This window comes from Lonchura striata, chromosome 6 (genome assembly GCF_046129695.1).
Source record: "Lonchura striata isolate bLonStr1 chromosome 6, bLonStr1.mat, whole genome shotgun sequence".
In the NCBI taxonomy this organism is placed as follows: Eukaryota; Metazoa; Chordata; class Aves; order Passeriformes; family Estrildidae; genus Lonchura; species Lonchura striata.
This window is the reverse complement of record NC_134608.1, coordinates 63,446,436-63,459,858: the sequence shown is the minus strand read 5'-3', so window position 1 is coordinate 63,459,858 and position 13,423 is coordinate 63,446,436. Positions and strand designations below refer to the sequence as shown.

Genomic DNA, 13,423 nt, shown 5'->3' with positions numbered 1-13,423 from the left:
AGGACAGACACAGAGAATGGCAAGTGCCCAGAGAGTGGTTCCGAGCAGGTCTGTGGGAAGGAGGAGGGAGGGAGGATGAATCCCCTGCCCAAGGCTGCCAAGGGAAGACTTTGGGAGGGAAAGCAAGCCTTGACCTGACACTAAGTCCTTCAAGGGCTCAGTTGCCGACGCTGAGCAGGATTTCTTCGCGCAGAACTGACAGGGCCAGATCCAGGGATGGGGAGGACATCGAGGCAGGCTTCAGGTGAGCAAATTCTGCAGTGCTGACAAAGAGAGAGACTACAGCCAGGTGAGGGAGGCAGGTGGAAAAGGCTTTGTGCCATCCCTGCTCAGAGGGGATCCTCAGCACAGCCCTGACAATCTGTACATAGGAGAAAACAATGAACACAAAACAACAAAATGATAAACTGCTAGTAACCACAAGAAGCCCAAGTTCCCTGAGGTGGGAATTGGAGCAGGAGAGCTTGAGAATCTGTGGGATTTCACAGAAGAACTGGCCCAGGGCATTGCCATGGCACAGGGGCAGGGAAAATATATTGGCTGTGTGCCGCAGAGCATTGAGAAAGGCACTGGCCCAGGCAGCTGCTGCCATGTGGGCACAAGCTGTGCTGCCCAGGAGGGTCCCGTAGTGCAGGGGTTTGCAGATGGACAGGTAGCGGTCGTAGCACATGATGGTCAGCAGGAAATGTTCTGTTGCAGCACAGAAAAGGAAAAAAAAAACTGTGCAGCACATCCTGTGTAGGAGATGGTGCTGGTGTCCCAGAGGGAATTGTGCATGGCTTTGGGGACAGTGGTGCAGATGGAGCCCAGGTCGCTGAGGGCCAGGTTGAGCAGGAAGAAGAACATGGGCGTGTGCAGGTGGTGGCCGCAGGCTACGGCGCTGATGATGAGGCCATTGCCCAGGAGGGCAGCCAGGGAGATGCCCAGGAAGAGGCAGAAGTGCAGGAGCTGCAGCTGCCGCGTGTCTGCCAGTGCCAGCAGGAGGAAGTGGCTGATGGAGCTGCTGTTGGACATTTGCTGTGGCTGCACATGGGCACCTGTTCATGGAGAAAGGACAGGGACAAGTCAGGAGAGGCTGCTTGGAGCCAATCCTGGGCCATTCCCTGCAGCCTGTTCTGCTGGAACTCACCCACCCTTGTTCCTGCTCTGGGAAAACCTTCACCCAGGTCCCTGCCTGAGCTCCAGTTGTGCTGGCTGAGTGTGCCAGGAGCAGCCAGGGCAGTGTGTGGGGGCTCTCGAGGAGCCATCCTTGTCCTGCTGCCCTGTGTTTGTAGCCATTTAGCAGAGGGGCAAGGCTGGATATTCAGGATTTATTAGGGGAGTAATTCCTATTGCAGAGAGGCTTGATACCATCTGCACTCATACTTCTAAGGGAAACAAAACAGATGTCAGGAGTTGGTTTAAGGAATTGTTTTCCTACCCACACATCATTGCTGGCCTTCTGAGGTCAGAACTCCCCAGCATTCCTGCTGCACTCAGAATTTGCCACTGAGAGATGTGAGAGGCAAAGGATTCCTTGTGGCTGAGGGAAGGTGAGGGGCTGCATGGGCTTGTTCCCACAGCACTGCTCTGTTCAGCACCCTCTGCTTCCCTGAGCATCTCCCTGGGCCTGGACATCCCCTCCTGAGAGGTGCCTTGTCCCTGCCAGCGCTCACAGAGCCCATCCCACCCTGTGTGCCCTCGGCCCGGCCCTACAGAAACCTGCCTGTGTGCAGGGCCCTGGCTGGGGCAGGCTCTGTGTGCAGCTGGGCAAGGGTATCTCAGGAGAGCCCTGCTGGGCCCTGCAGAGGTGATGCTGCTGCTGCCCAGGGCTGAGGAGTGGCTGAAGGCCCTTTGGGAGGCTCCCAGCAGAGACACTGACCACCCAAAGTCACCGTTCTGGAGTCTCTGTAAATGTTCAAACATGACTTTGATGATCCTGTGTGTCCCTTTCAACTCAGAATGTTCTGTCATTCTGGGATTACAATTCCTGCTCTGCTTCTCTCATCCCCCTGGTGTCTATAATCAAAAGAGAAAAAAAAAAAAAATAAAAACTCTTGCAACAGTGTTAGACGACTACAGTAAAAAACAGACCTTTATTGGAAGGTTCCAGGTGTCCCCAGGGGACACCCAGTCCCTGATTTCAACAATTTATTACGGTTAATTAATTAGGGTATTTAATAGGAACATCCAATAGGAGATTCAGTTGCCCCAGTTATACTCCCCAGGCTCAAACCATTGGAGTAGGTCCAAGGGCTTCTATGCCTTTACTTTTTGTTGTGACTGCTCACATTTTGGTCAAAAACCAAAATGTTGTTCTCGTAGCTCCTCTTCCTGATAATAAGACTATGCAGTATTTCAGGAATGTGTTTAGGCAGTCAGTTTATTCTTCTAAAATCTAAAATAAAAGTAAGGAAATGTACTAGAGTTATTTAAGGATTACAGTTATATAATAGTATTTCAATAGAGTTAATTAGAGTTTAATAGTTAATAAGGAGTATAATTTTATAATTATATAATAGTATATAACTATAAAATAGTAATTTACAGAGGTACAAATATATGAAAAATGTATAAAACAAAAATGTTTTTTTCATCACCCCAACTTTCCCATATTGCTCCAAGCAGGAAATAGAAAACACTCTCAGGAAAACTCCTGACCTTTACAGCAATCCCAGGCTTACCTTCTTTGGGAAGTGTCCTCCGGAGCTGTGCCCAGGCTGGTCTGGAGCTGGGAGCAGCCCTGCCCCAGCCAGCCCCTCTCAGCAGCAGCACCTGCCCTGCTCAGGGTGGCTCCTTCCCCCCACAGCTCCTGGCCAGCGCTGGGAGCAGCTCCAGGGCCGGCTGAGAGCTGTCCCTGGCAGGCAGCAGAGTCCCTGGCCCAGCACAGCGCCCTGGGCTGCAGGACCCTGCTCTGCAGGACAGCCCTGGGCACCCCTGGCTGCTCTGCACAGGAGATGAGCAGAGAATGCACTCACAGGCTCTGTGGGCATTGGGATGTTCCAGCTTTAGGAGATCTCTCCAGGAGCTGCAGCTGCATTGTCCTGCAGCCAGAGGTTCCTGTGCCAAGGGCTGGCAGTGATTCTGCCCCAGGCACTTCTCAGCCCCTTCCCAGCCCTGACTGATTGAAGCTCTCTGTGCCTCTGTGCTGTGCCCGGGCTGGCTGCAGGCAGTGCCCCAGCCCTGCTGGGCTGGGAGAAGTGCTGCTCAGCAAGAGAAATGTGCTTTTGAAGTTCTGCTTGGTTACCAGGATCACCCTCTGTGCCAGGAGCCCGGCCCAGCTCAGCAGCACAGACACAGCACAAGGACTTTAATGACCCTCTGGGGCTTTGTGCTCAAGCCCTGAACATCAGGCCCTGAGAGGGAGCTGCAGAAACCTCTGCAGAACTCCAAGTCGCAATCCAGCTCCAAATTTTCTGGGACTTTTAATGGGTCCCACTGAGGGACACGACTGAGAAAGTGTCCCCAGGCCCCAGGCAGAGCAGAGAACTGGAGGCACTGATGCCAGGTGGGGACAAAGAGAAGCCAAGTCTTGGTGCCCTGGGGCACAGCAGGGTCTGTGCCACCAAGGGCTGTGAGGAGACACCTTGTCCTGAGGCCCTGGGGCCTCCTGGCACAGCCCCAGCCAGGCTGGGCACTGTCAGCCCCTGCTCCTGCCCTCAGCATCCCCCCCATGCCCACATCCCAGTGGCCTCAAGGATCTGCTGGAAGGAGTCCCTGGGGAGCCTTGGTCAGGAATGGCCCTGGGGGCTCCTTCATACTCCCAGGGACTGCAGGTTTTTCAATGGACTTTGGCTTTTGCTTTTACCTTGCAGTCTCTGAGAGCTGTGTGCAATCCTGGCCTCCAATTATCTGCTTTAAGGAGTCCCATGAGAGCTTTGTACTGACACTCAGTGGGGCTCATTAATGCTTTGAGATTCTCAAGGTTCTTAGGGTACTTTGGATTGTCCTTTCAAAACGGAGAGGTTTTTGTGCCATTTTCAGTTTCTGAGAGGTTTTTGTGCCATCCTGGTCTCCAGTTCTCTTTTCCAAGGAATCCACGAAGACTCTGTGTTGGGGATGGACCTCAGTGGGTCCCATTAATGCCTTGAGACACCTTGGGTGTTTCCTCTTGACTTTTACTCCTGTAAAGGTTTGTGCAATCTCCTCTCAGGCTGTGAGATTCCGGGGCTCAGCTCCAAATGCACCATGGGGCTCATTCGGATCAAACAAGTCCTGACAAACCATGGCTCTGCCTTGATTTCTCTCTTGTCTGGGGCAGTGGATCAGGAAGTGTCGTGGTTTGACACGGAAAGAGAATTTTTTTCCGGAAGGAAGAGGTCAATTTAGATATTGACCAATTGAAAGTAGACACGCCTCTGAGAACACAGAGGGTTGAAAGCAGAATTCCCAGGGGAACTCACTCTCTTTGGTTCCGGTCAGCGTGCAGTGCAAACCTCCCCTGCCCAGCCACAAGCTGGGTGGGGGAGGGGAAGCCCCCATGGCCTGAAGGGTAGGCCCCAAGGGTGGTGGAAGGACTGGAACCGGGCTGGCCCCTGCAGATGGAAGGGTGGAAGAAATCTGGGATGTCTCCATTTCTCGCCCCCCCCCCCCCACCCCGGTTTCTCTCCCGAGGGGGAGAGAGAAAGAGACGGCAGCGGTCCTGTCCTGTCAGCAATTCCACCGCGAGGAAGGAGGAGCGGGGGGAGCTCCAAGGTGCCCAGTTGTGTGGGAGTTGCTGGATGTCCGGGCATCGAGCCATCCCTGGGAGTTCAGACTTTTAACCCTTTCTTGAGAAAATGAAAGCTTTGTGAATTTTCCTTCCCTCTCCTCGGTTTGAAAGAGAGGAAGAGGGACACCTTGGACCCTGGGATGTTGGAAGGAGGAATTCTAGAGGGGAGGGGGACAAGGAGTGGCTTTTGGCTGGACTTTTCCGTGTTAGCCACAACCTGAACCAATCTTCTCATTCAAGAGGGACTAGGTTTTGGGAGGATGCCAGTGAGTCAAGAGACCTGCTTCAGCTGGGAAAAAGACAAAATTGGAGTGAACAGAGAAAAGGTTAGGGGGTTTATGGTGGCGCCCCCTTGCCCTGGAAAGGAAAGAGAAGAGAAGAAGATCTCTGTTCTTGAGCCCTCGGCCCCAGGGGAAAATGGGGGGGACTGTGGTCCCAAACAATGAAGAACTGAACTGTTGTTTTCTCCCCTCTTGGCAGGGCATCCTTGAAAGGAAAAATCCTAAAAGCAGTCTGTCCATCCATGCATTGGTGGTGAGAGCACTGTGCATGGAAAGGAGAAGGGTCACCATGGCAAACTTTTTCTCCGGGCGGTGCCATGTGTGACATGGAAACACAGGATGTGAAGCTGTGTTTCTTGGGGGGTCTGTGGCACAGGAGAGACTCTGTTCCCTCGATGGACTGAGTATCGGTTGTTTGGAGGGTGGAAACCTGATTGGGGTCCAGATTGTGCCTCACTGTGGTTTGTTGGAGTTGGGTGGTGGGGGGAGGAATGTTTTGCAAGGTTTTCATTTGGATCTTTGTGTGTTTTTTTTTTCCCCTTCTTTAGTTTTCTCTTTTCTTTTGTAGTAGTAGTTTAATAAAGTTTTTTTCCTGTTATTAAGCTTGGGCCTGCTTTGCTCTATTCTAGGTTCCACTTCACAGCATTCAAGGTAGGGATCACATTTTCATTGGGGCACTGGCATTGTGCCAGTGTCAAACCATGACAGGAAGTTTCTGTAGTGGTTTTGGTTTGCCAATTTGAGATTTCTTGGCCAATGCATTAATTAGTGTGGTGGATTCAGTGTTGGCTAATTACTCGCTAGAATATACTTACTCATTTTCTGCTGTGAGATAGGATTAGGAGAAAGGCAAAGTAGGCTCAGAACTTTAAAATAAGCTTTTAAATTTCTAAAGAAAAGTTTATTAACAGTAACTAAAAGAAAGGGTAAAAAGAATCAGGACAAAACTTTCAGAACACTTCCCCTCTTCGTACAACCTGACAGTGTAAAGAGATCAAACCTAAATTGTCAGCTAAAAGGGAGAAAAGTTCCTCTTGTTAATGTTATGGAGACTTCTCCACAAGAAAACAGTTATCTCATGGCTTTTAATTTCCATGAATAGCAGATGCCCAGGAAAATCTGTAATTGTGAAGTCCCTCCCATTTTTCCACAGCTTTTCCCACAGCTGTCTTTATAGCCAATGTTATGGGATATTACTTAAAAGATGAGCTGTTTAATAGCAAAAGTTCTTTTCACCTATTTCTGAAATCATCTTCATCTCTGGGAACAGAGGTCTTCCTCTTCCTGAGGGCACAGGGTCTCATCACTGTGCTCTCTTTCTTGGTTCAAACTTCTCATGGGATCACACCTACTGCAACATTTGCTCACTTTAGCATGGAGGCCTTTGCTGAACAAGTCATCTCCCCATACTTTTCAATGCCTTATAGGGAAAAGGAGTGTCTGATGTATCAATGACATCCTTCTCCATAGCTTTAGCAGAGGATTTCAGCCCCAAGATCAAGGCATCCACTCATCCCTCCATTCTGAGACTCAACTTCCCCTTCCCTGCCCTCGGTGTGTTCATGTTGCTCCTCTGTGTGCCTGCCCTGTGTCCTTTTCTCTCACTGGAGGGAGGATGGCAGCACTGGCAGAGTCAATATCTGCCCAGGGCTGCAGATGGTTCCATGAGCCCAGCTGGGCTCGGTGGCTAATTCTAATTTTGGCCATGGTCCCCGGACGTGAAGACCAGTTTTTTTTTCCACAGGAATGAAGAAACAGAGCACCACTGTTTTAGGGGCGGATGAGAGGTGACCACAAGAGGCAAAGGCCAGCCAGAGCCACCAGATTGTGTTCTGAGAGATACCCTTACAAATAGGAAATTTTGTAGGGAGGGTACCAATTTTGGCAATGGACATGTGAAATAACAGACGGTTATTTCCATACAGAGGAGAGCATGGAGCTCCAGTGCTCCAGGAGCTGATGAGAGGCAGACCTTGACATTCTGAGATCAGCCAGACCTGTCAGGTGGCCCCTGGCAGGCCAAGCCAGCCAGACCTGGTCCATGTTCCCTCACTTCCATGGGGCCCCACAGTGTCCCAATGGTCCCTTGCTTCCAGGAGGCCCTGAGGTGTCACAATGCCCCCTTGGTGACACCAGGCCCTGCAGGGTCGGAATGGTCTCCATGGTTCCATCAGGCCCCACAGAGTCATAATGGTCTCTGGGTCCATGAAGCCCCACGGTGTCACCATGGCCCCTTGGTTCCATGGGCTCCAGTGGTGCCACAATGATCCCCTTGGTTCCATGAGGTGCCCACAGTGTCACAGTGATCTCCATGGGAAGGAAAGAACGGAGCCCCAGTGTGGCAGAGGCAGCCACCAGAGGCCAAGGCCAGACAGACTTGACAGTACTGACAGATTTTGGCTGGGAGCAACCCTTGGATATAGGGAATTTTAGAGGTGGCATCCCAGTTTCTGACATGGACACCTGGAGGAGAAGGATGGTTCTTTTATGGAGGAAGGAATGGATGGAACACCGGTGTTTGAGGGGCAGATGAAAGGCAGCCATCAAAGGCCTAAGGCAGCCAGACCTCTCTGTCCTGATAGCTTTTGTCTGAAAGCAACCCTTGGATATAGGGAATTTCTGAGGTTGAATTCCATTTTTGGTCATTTCTTCATACATAAGGACAGTTCATTTCCATAGGAAGGAAAGCAGCAAGCCCCAGTGTTTCGAGGCAGGTGAGAGACAGCCCCCAAAGGTCCGAGGGCAGCCAGACTTGTCTTTCCTGGCATTTCACTTGGGAGCAATCATTGGCTGTATGTTGTTTTGGAGGTGGAATCCCAGTTTTGGCCATGGGCGCCTGGTCAAGATAGATGGGTTTTTTTCCCATGGGTAAGAGAAGCGTGCAGTCCAAGTGTTCTGGAAGAAGATGAGAGGTTGCCTTAGGCCAAGCCAGCGAGATCTGGCTTTCCTGGCCCCTTTTGTTTAGAGGCTATCCTTGGCCATATGGCATTTCGGAGGTGGAATCTTAGTTTTGGCCATTACATTAGGAAGGAAAGCACAGAGCCCCCATGTTTCTGAGGCAAATAAATGCCAGCCCTCAGGAAGACAAGGCCAGCCAGACTTGCCAGTCCTGGCAGCTTTTATCTGGGAGCTATCCTTGGATATAGGGAATTCTGGCATCAAATGCCCAATTTTGGCCATGTGCCCCTAGTTGAGGTGAATGTTTTTTTCCCATAAGAAAGAAAAGCACATGGTCCCAGTGTTTCACAGGGAGATGAGAATTGGCCCCTGGGTGGTCAAGGTAGCCAGACCTGTTCCATGTTCCCTTGGTTGCGTGGAACCCCACAATGTCACAATGATCTCCTTGGTTCCATGAAGCCCTGGAGTGTCTCAATGTTCCCCTTGATTCTGCAGTGTCAGAGTGGCCCCGTGCTTCCATGAGGCCTTGCAGTGTGTCTTGGTTCGACAAGACAGGAGTCTGTGAAGGAGGTCAAAAGCCTCCTGTGCAATGGAGAAGGTAAACCACCTCCCTCCGAATTACTAGGATTTTTAAATTAAAAGGCTCTCAGGCAAAGATATGGGAATGGGAGTAACAATTCTTTACTAGGAGAAAACTAGATAACAATTTAAAAAGGCAAATGCAATCGGTACAAACAAAACTAGTGATAAAGTCCAGAACCTGAGGATTCGGGGTGCTGGTAGCAGTCCGGTCAAAATGATAGCTGCTCCTCTTGCAGTGGCTGATGAATTGCAGCTGAAGTGGTGAGCTTTAGAAGGGTATAGTTTTCTCTGAAGATCTGGTGGCAGTTGGGCTGGTCTTCCTCTGCGCCGGGGTTGCCCCCGAGCTCCGCCGCCGCTGCCTCACCGCGCTCCAGCCGCTTCTCTGGGAATCTCGCCGAAGGAGCTGCTTCTCGGGAGTTCTGCCGAAGGAGCTGCTTCTCTGCGAAATCCCGCAAAGAGAGAGCTGCTTCGTCTCCCCAAAAGCTACCCCTTTATACAATAAAAGAGTGCTTGGCTTCCCCCTCTGGGTGGAACATCTCACAATGGGATGGTGTTATGTTACCAGCCCTGCACTGAATCAGTCAATGGCCCATTAACAAACCATTACCTCTTCGAGCAAACCATTCTTCTTGAGAGATAACAAACCTGCCCAACTTCCAACAGATGGCAAATAGAATACAAACTTATCTTATAACCCAGGACACAATTGCACAATGGCTTAGTGGTTCCACAGACCCCTGATGTGTCACAGTGGCCCCTCGGCTCCGTGTGCCCTCGCTGTGTCACAATGGCTCCTCTGTGACACTGAGGCTGCACAAGGTCACCATGGACCCTTGGTTCCTTGGGGTCTCTGAGTTCTCAATGGTCTCCTTGATTCCATGAGGCAGCACAGTGTCACACTGGCCCCTTGGTTCCATGAGGATCTACAGGGTCACACAGGTTTCTGACATTTGTCCTTGCTGCCCCTCACATCCCCCCTGCCCCACAAACAGCCCCAGCCACCCGTGAGGGACAGGCCCTGCTGTGCCAGGCTGGGCTCAGGGCTTGGCCTTTCTGCTTCCCCCAGCCAGCCCAGGCCTTGCTCAGCATTGCAGTTCCCTGCTCTGAGCCTTGGGCTCCCTGGAATCCTGGTCTCAAGGATCTGCTCTCACCAGTCCCTGGAGAGCCTTTGGCAGTCCCTGCCCTCAGTGGGGCCCAGTGATGCTCCAAGGGACTTGGTGTTTTGCTTCTGACTCCTTGAGCAGCTTCTTCAGCCTTCTCTCAGTGCCTGAGGATTCTGGACTAAGCCCCAAATCCACCATGGGGATCATCAAAATGCAGGAATCCTTCAGGGGCGCTTTGTCTTCATCCAATTGTCTGCAAATCTCCTGGGCTTGTGCAGCTGATTGGAGTCAGTTTGGAGTCCTTGTAAAGGAAGAAGATTTCCAAGAGCACTTCCTGAATTTTTTTCTTTAATCAAGTGAGTATTCTTAGTTTCCAGTTCAGTGAAGAGCTGATAGAAGCATTCCCCAGGTGATCTTGATGCTCACTGTCTCATTAGGAGGTCTGGGCATGTAGAAGAATGAGCCCCTTGAGGACTGACCCTGTTTGGACAAGCTGCTCCTCACCCCCATCCTCACCATGTCTGACATCGCCCACCTGGCACTGACATCCCTGTGCCCTGAAGCAGAACCTTGTCCCTGAGCTCTGCAGCTCCATGTCCCAGCCCATTGCACCGTGTCCCACCTGTTCTCCTCAGGGCTCTGCCTGTACACAGGCCCAGGAGAAGTTTTCCTCTTGGGAAAGAAAGAACGGAAAAGCTTGATCAGGTTTCCTGAACAACAAACCCCACTCAGGAACCACCTGCTCAGTACAGGCTGCCTGGAATGGTGTCACCTTTCTACAAGGAACAGTGTAACCAGAAATGATCTCTGAAAGCAGAATTCTCTGAGTCTCCCAGCTGAATTCTCTGTCCCAGCCCTTTCCCTGGATCTCTGTTGCAGATGGAAGCTGCTGGTGCCAGCCTCACCTTTAACCTCTCTTTGGAAGGCAAATAGATGTTTGCAGCTGTGTTAAGCAGGATTTTCTCAATCTTTCTATAAATCTTTTGTGCTCCTCATGGAACGAAGGGGCCATTTTGGCACTGAGTGGGTGACGTGGAAGCAAGGAGTCAATTGTGACCCTGGGGTCCCATGGAACCAAAGGGCCATAGTGACACATCAGGGCCATGTGGATCCAGTGGTCCATTGTGACACTGTGGATCCAAGGAGACCATGGAGACACCCCCAGAACCTCATGGAACCAAGGAGTCCATGGTGACCCAGCAGGGCTGCATGGAGCCAATGGTCCATGGTGACACAGCCCATCCAAGGAGGCCATTTGGACACTGCAGAAGCTCATGGAGTGAGGTGGCCATTGTGACACTGAAGAACTTCATGACACCAAATATCCATGGGGACACAGCAGGGCATCATGGAACCCAGGAACTGCTGTTGCAGTTTTGAAAACTCCTGGAACCAGGGCTTGTTGTGGCACTGCAGCACCAACACAGCTGCTGCACCTTGTCCCCTGCCCTGCACAGCTCCTTGGGAGGCACGGCAGGAGCAGCACCCTGGAAGCCTCGGGAATGCCCCTCTGGGATCCATGGCACACACTCCCAGGGGCTGGAATTGCAGTTCCCTTCCAGGAAAAATGTTCCTGCCCTTGAAGGAAAAGCTCTTATGGAAGAGCCAAAAGCCAAGTGGAGCGAGATCTTACAGTGACATTTCACTGCCAGCCTTCATAATTTCACCCGTAGTTGTTGCAGCTCATGGATTGGGAATGAAATCAGGGCAGGGTCTTTGGTGGGAGCTGCCCTGAGTCAAGGGAGACACTGAGAGAGAAACAGAGCAGGTAAAGAGAGGCAGGAGAGAAAGGAGGTGTTTTGGTTTGGAATGACAGGTGTCTGCTAAGAAAGGCAGGGGCCTCCCCTGAAATGGAAAAATGTAGACTCTTTCTTTCTGAATTGCTATAAATTGGAAATTAAGGGGGGCTGTTGGGTAAAAATATGGGAGCAGGAATAATAGTTTTTTATTAGGGAAGAAAATTAAAAGATAAACATTTCAGTTAACTGAAACAACACTGACAAAATCAGAATACAACCTGACACCCTGTTGGACAGGGTGTTGGTCACAGTCTAATTGGAACTGTGGGTGCAGTCCTCCAGGAGTGTCAGGTGTGGTTCTGTTGGAGAAGTGATCCTGTAGGAATGGAAATCTTCTTCTGAAGAGGAAGGGGCAGCTGTTCCTCTGGGAAAATCCAGCCCAGAAAAAGATGTGTTGGTGGGCCATAATCTCAAGACTAGATGCAGGTAGGAATGCTTGGCTCCTCCCTCTGGGCGGAGCATCTCACAATGGGATGTTACAGTTCTTATCAGTCATGCAGTGACATTCAATAGCCCATTATCAGCAGATGTCTCCCTTGAGGGAGGATTGATTGTGGAAGAGATAAGGAAAAGCTGCCCACTTAACACAGGACAACTGCCATACAGATGGCAAATAGAACACATCTTGCTTTTCAGTCAGGGACAGGAGGACACAAACAAAATCAGCTGAGGAGGCGGCACTTTGAAAAGTAAACCAGAACTGACAGAAAATTAATGGGACAGAAATCAATAATTCTGATAGTTTTATTTATTATCAAAATAAATCACACTCGCCCAGCCCCACACAATCCCGATCCCACAACCTCAAATTTGGATCTCACTTCTCCCAATCTCCTTCCAACTCTATCTCACCCTGGAGGCTGAGGAATCAAATTATTTTGGCATGGGACTGAGGTGGGAACCAGCCATTTTGAGGTGGGATTCACCTATTTTGGGGTAAGATTGAGGAGTTTTGAGTGGGATTGAGTCATTTTGAGGTGACAGACCAATCCACCTTGGCATTTGGAATGGAAAGGTATGGAAAATACTACCAGATATCCCCCAAGAATCCACAGATCCTCCAGAATATGTTCCCAAACCATAAATTCCACCTCAAATACCTTTTAAATGGTGGGATTTTTGACATGTCTGGTCAATACTCTTTTTAGCCATTTTTAAGGTGTTTTTAAGTGATAAAGACAAATCAGAAGAAAACTGGGGCCAAACCAAAACCAGAGACCCCTTGAGCATCCTCTGAGCACTGGACAAAACGAACTCAGCAGAAATTAAACTTAACCCTCCATAAAATGCCTTGAGGAAGATTTGCTCTTCCCACAAGTCACTTGTGATGTGTTCTGGTTTGAAAGTAAAACCAGTGAGAGACTCCAAGTCAGAAATACAATTTATTGGGAAAAGGGGAAAAGGACAAAAATACATGCAATAATACAAAGGGAAAGGCTACTGACAAAGTCAGAATACAACCTGGCCAGCGTGCTGGTAGCAGTCCGAATTGGAAGAGCTGCAGTCCTCTTGGGATGGCAGATGTAGTTGCTGTGTCTTCTCAGAGAACCTGTGGAAAGGCTCCCCTCTGTCTAGAAATCCCCAGTTTTATCCAGGTGGGAATGCCTAGCTCCTTCCCTTGGGCAGAGCATCTCACAATGGGTCATTATGAGTCACGAGGTGTGTCCTTAATCACCTCCTCCTCCTGGACGGTGTTATCTCTGAGTCATGTAGCCAGGCATTGATGGGGCCATTAACAGCAGATAAGGAAAACTGCCCCGAGGCAACTCCTACTCAGATGGTAACAGGAAAATGTTTGGTTTTTTTTCTTCAGTCTTGGACAATATTGGATTGCTTTCTCTGTAATATTGATTAGTTAATAATCAATGAATTATTGATACTGGATCAATTTCTTTGTAATGGTTATTAATTAATAACCAATAATCAATCATGAATATTTGAGTGATTTCTTTGTAATATTGTGAAAAATGCAGATTGAATGATGCACTGCTATTGACTATTGATAACTCCCTGCCATTGATTTATAATAATCTGCTATTGATTATTTATAACTCCCTTCTATTGATTATT

At 49.9% G+C, this 13,423-nt stretch overlaps 1 protein-coding gene across 1 annotated transcript in view; it reads left to right on the top strand.

Moving 5' to 3' along the window:
* The window catches only part of LOC144246545 (uncharacterized), a 194,152-nt gene that overhangs the window by 22,790 nt on the left and 157,939 nt on the right, over positions 1–13,423 (top strand). The gene's annotated exons all lie outside the window — the stretch shown is intronic.